The following is a 5,581-nucleotide window of genomic DNA, read 5'->3' as shown; positions in this document are numbered from 1 at the left end:
CAGTAACACATACATAACCAAACTTCATCACTTCACATATGATGATAACACACAGTCCAACGAGATATTAATGTCTAGCAGATCAAGACTTTTAGAATGGGGGGAGGGATAGCCCAGTGGTTTGAGCATTGGCCTCTTAAACTCAGGATTGTGAGTTCAATCCGGGGGGGGGCATTTAGGGATCTGGGGCAAAAATTGGGGATTGGTCCTGCTTTGAGCAGGGGGTTTGACTAGATGACCTCCTGAGGTCCCTTCCAACCCTGATATTCTATGATACCTCACACAACATACTTTCTACAAAACATATCCTAATTACATGACAGTGGTGAATATTGGGGTGCCAGGGTGTCACACGGAGCATTGCTAGTTTGCAGCCCTACCTGCAGGATGGGACTGTCACTCACGGATCAGACTCAGCAGCCATCAAAGACTCATTGGCGCATGTAAAGAGCAATGATGCCATTGGATATTCCTACTTCTCAGAAAGGTTTTGAATTACATCACTCTTTCTTTTCCAGGTGTTAGAAGAAACATGTCTGGGGGGACAAAAGAAAAAAAATGGTGGCACAGGTTTATTTTGCTAGAATCCAGTGGTCAAAATAAACTGGAGCAGGGGTATACAGGTGACTTTTAAAAAAATTTTTCTCTTTGAATTTTTATGAGACTTGGACATACATTTCACAGTGACACACCGGTTATATTCTGATCACTTGGACACTGTGTTCAATTCATTTGTTCTTGCCATTTTGCCATTTTGCTGGTTTGTTGAATTCAATGCTTCCGCCCGATAGAGGCCATAGCGAAGGGAAAAGAGGGGCAATTTTTTTACTTTCTAATTTTGGGAGGGGTGGGATGAAAGGACAGCATTCTTGTCCTAGGGCATCAGAAAGGATTAATTCATCACTGTCCACCCCTACGCTCCTCCTAAGGAACTGGCATACATATGTCTCACAAAGGTGGGGAGGTTAGTAGTCTGGAGGCCAGACTTGGGATTCAGAAACATCCACTATGTTATTTGATAATAATAATAATAATAAAAATAATAAATAAGGGCTCCCTTTCAGCTGGGCTCTGAAAGATGACATGACAATGAGGGTGGAGTGTACATTGTTTGAATTCCTTTTCCCTCTTATTTATTGTCAGCTGCTCCATTTATCTCTTTCAGCACTTCTATGGCATTTCCCTCTGTGGGATGTTGCTGGGTAGAATAGTATATATAAACAGAGGAACGTTTAAGGAACAGGGGAAGGCAAAGTGGTCCTTTGGGATCTATCTTTATTAACCCTCAGAGCTGTGCCCACACAGGACCTTACCTTCAAGTTAGACCAGAACTCTGTGGCTTGGGCTCTGGTTTTAAATTCAGAGACTGCTCTGATGCTGGATATTCCCTGGAGAGCTGGGATGCTCCCCCAGTCCCTTCCCAACTACTCCCATGGTCTTCTCTGATATTTCTCATGGGATTCTCTGAGCTGCTTCCTTAGCCTTCTCATCATGCCCAGCCCATTCTGCAGCCCTAACGCCTGCACCTCTCACTCTTTTCGACGACCAGCTTCCCTTTCTACTCTGACGCTGCCGTGTCCTAAAAGCCATCTTCGTTCCACCACTCACTTTCTTGCAGTTTCTATAAAAAGAAAAGGAGTACTTGTGGCACCTTAGAATCTAAATTTGTTAGTCTCTAAGGTGCCACAAGTACTCCTTTTCTTTTTGCGGATACAGACTGATACAGTTGCTACTCTGAAACTTGCAGTTTCTATGACTCCCTCCCTCTAGCAAGGGTGAAGTTTATTGGAAGGTTTCCAAAGAGATCTCAACCTTTGCTTTCTGAAAAGGATGTGTAACGGGGTCCAGTCACCACTGTGGCGCCTCCTTGTGACCATGAGTGGGGACTAGCTCCATTCAAGTCTGATACCCCCTACTGGTGGTTGCTCACACCACGTTTCTCCTCAGACCTCCAGCCAGGTCACTGTACAGTCCTCTCTTTCTGGGGTATCAAAGTCCCACTGGGTCAGCTGTCGCATGCAGTTCCAGACAGTCTTCTGCTCCAAGGCCAGGTTCTATGCCACATCCCAAGCAACTGGTAGGAGAACCCGGGTGCACCCACTATTCTGGGTTCCAGTCCAGGGACTTTGTCTAGGAACTGTGCTCTGCTTGCTCACAGACCCTGCTGCTATTTCCCTGGACTCCTTCCTATTCCCCTGCTCTATTCTCTGGCCCCTTCTCTGGGTTTAACAACCCAAACTCTCTCTTCCCAGGGAGTAAACATAGATTACTCCTTTCTTTGTCTTCTTGCGAGACACCTCCCATCTCCCAGGAAGTGACTCAGACTTCCCCTCCAGGCCCCTTCTTGTCTTTCTTTTTTTCCCTGTCATTTTATGGTGTGGCAGCCTCTATGGTGAGCAGGTCCTAAGATTGATCCTTGGGGAACACCATGTTACCCCTCTCCATTCTGAAAATTTACCATTTAATCCTACCCTTTGTTCCCTGTCTTTTAATCAGTTCTCAATCCATGAAAGGATCTTCCCTCTTATCCCATGACAACTTCTGTAACTTCTATTTAACATCCTCTAGAAATACTAGTGGAATGGAAAGAGTGCTCTCATGCCCATATGATGAGATTGCACCATCTGTTTTTTCCCCCCAAATACAGAATGGAGAAATTTATTGAACATATCTGCCTTTTCTGCACTATAGGGTTGAAAATGAGGCTCACAGTAACCAGACCATGCATGAACATTTGAGCAATGGGGCTTAGGTTCACACAAAAACTTGAATAGCTGTTTTCTTCCAAAAATCTGTGTGAAAAAGGCAGTTCATGTATGAATAAGACTATCCCCTGTTTGCCACTCAACATTCAGGGGCTTCACAGGCTGTCCCACTGGTAGTGGCTAATGAGGGGCTACACAGTATCAGCAGTCCCTTAGCCACTCCAGCTACATCCCCTTCCTGACAGAGTAGTGGGTTCCACGCCCCTCTAAGGCCTTGTCCAGTCTAGGAAAAAAGTGATGCTTTATTTTTGAATGAGGTTAGTTGGCATGTTCTGCAGATACACACAGCACTGACTATAGATGTGGTTTCAAATTGTGTTAGGTAGTCATGTACCCAGCTAGACTCCTTCAGTAGAGGGGGGATTGCAGCCACTTAGCTCCACTTCAGTCTCCTACCTTCAGGGACGGCACTGGAGGGGGCTTGCGGGGGCTATAGCCACCCCAAAAATTACCTTAGCCTGCCCGTAGCCACCTGGTAGCAGCCACCACACTCCGGCCACCCAGCTGTGAAGGCAGAGCAGAGAAAGTGGTGGCTGCTGGCGGGGTGTCCAGCTCTGAAGGTGGCAGTGCTGCTGTCAGCAGCAGCACAGGAGTAAGCCCAGGCGGAGGGTCCAAGAGCCATAGGCGCCGACTTCTGCAGGCGCCGGTGGGTGCTCAACTCTCCGTCTGCCCCCGGCCCCGCCCTGACTCCAATCCAGTCCAGCCTCCTCCCCCCGCCCCGCCCCCATTCAAACCCCTTCCCCAAAGTCCCTGCCCCACCTCCGTCCCCTCCCTGTCCAGGGGCTCCCCACATCAGCCTGAACTGACCTGCTCCTGCCCGGGCTTCTGGGCCCTACGCCCATGGTCGCCGCTCCCCAAGGGCTCTGCTAGCCCCGCAGGTGGGTCCCCCCACCCTGGTGGCTGTACCGGCTATGAGCAGTCAGAAGGTGGGGAGGAGCTGAGGAGCAGCCAGCCAAGCCTGGGGTGGAGCCTTGGGGTGCGGGGGAAGGAGATGGGGCTGGAACTTACCTGAGGAGGAGCAGGGGCCAGGGCCATTGAGGGGGTGGGGCCCCATGCTGAAGGGGCTGCAGACCCCCCAGTTTTCTGTCTAGCTCACCTCAGCCACCCACTATGAAGAGGCTGGCGTTGCCCCTGCCTCCCGGAGTGGAATTTCTGACAGTGGACCACTGCACCAAGGTTACTCCCACAGGGCTGGTGTCACTCTCAGTGGGTCCTAACACATTGTCATTTGAAATCTAAGAGTGAAATCCCAGCCACACTTCAGTGGGGCCAGGATTTCACCCCAAGTGTCAAAAGTCTCCATGAACATTTGGGGATTCCCTCAAGCTCTGTTCAATATACAGATACTATTAGGTTTACCTCTGAGAAACACATCTTGTATTCAGCTCAAAATCAATGTAATTATCTTTGTTCCAGTCATATCTAACCATTTTGCCAATTCCCTTTGCCAGCCCTTACAATAACAGATGTTGGAAGAAATGATGCTGCTCAACAACTGCTGCCAACTCACCATTTCCCTCTCCCTCCAAGGCTCACATTAATGTCATTTAAGCCACCACTAGCTGATTCTCAACTAGTATCTTTGAGTCAAACCTTTGATAAGATGTTACTTAAATGATCCCTCCCATGTAAAATGCCTAAAATGTATTTAGGTAAAAGCTATTGAGTAAAAAGTAAAGATATTGGCCAAATAGAATAAAAAACTTAATCATTAAACCACAAAAACATATTTAAATGACGCTGTCAACTTAATCAGACTTTTATCTGAAATGTTTCTCTACTGCTGTTTGAATCTATTTCACTATAAATGAAAGTCATTAGAGAAATTATTTTCTTTATTTTTCCAGTTTATTTTTTGCATTATGGACTTTTTACTCAATCCTCTATGTAGTTATTCAATTATTTCCCCCTTTTTGTTTGTGTGGATTTTTCAGACAACACCAGGGGATACAGAAATGTTCTTTTAAAAATGGGTATGTTGAAATTTAAAACCACAAAAATTGGCCAGGGGCAGGGGAGGGCTCAGAACCAAGTGTTCCTGAAATGACTTTTAACTATTTTTTTTAAATGACTAGATTTCAAGTTCAAGGAGTTCCTTTAAGGTACATTTATTATATATGTCTTTGCCGCTGCACTTATAGATCTCTGGATATGTTTGTCCTAGGTGAAGAGGTGTTGCAACAAAGCATTGCTTAGAACACAGCTTGCCACACACATGCATTCCTAGTATCCACACAAAACAGCCGGTCAGGTGTTTTTCAGCATTTGTTGGCTCAGCTGGTTATAACAAAGCCACCTAAAGGATTTGGACATGAAATTCCCATCAGTTTTAATAGCAATTCTTTAGGCAGCTTTGAAAATCTCAGCCAACATCTTTAGATCAGCTCTAGCACAGCCAGTGCAATCAACAATTTCTCCACAGTGTAGAAAGACACAGACACAGACCAGCTATCCTGGTTCCTAATTCCATCACTCAAAATGCAATACTTTGCAGTTAAAAATTACCCGAAAGACCCTGCTTCCAGCAACAATGCTGGGCATTATGGAATAGATGCTTCAGAAGTCCCATTATACTAGGGTGAACACATCCAAATGGTGGTGATGAACCACTGAAGATAAAACATTATAAAACTAATGTACAAAATTCCAGTTAAAAATATCCTAATAGCTAACTCCCTCCCCCCACCCCCGCAATGGCTTTAAGACGAGTGACTGCGTTATCAGAGCCCCAAATAAGTTCTAATTGTGTTCCACCCACACTTATCCAAAAGTGCAGCAGATTGTTCTCTTTCTCTTTTTTTAAAAGACTCCTTTTT

The sequence above is a fragment of the Chelonia mydas genome, chromosome 3 (genome assembly GCF_015237465.2).
Source record: "Chelonia mydas isolate rCheMyd1 chromosome 3, rCheMyd1.pri.v2, whole genome shotgun sequence".
NCBI classification, from domain to species: domain Eukaryota; kingdom Metazoa; phylum Chordata; order Testudines; family Cheloniidae; genus Chelonia; species Chelonia mydas.
Note: the sequence above shows the minus strand (reverse complement) of the source record.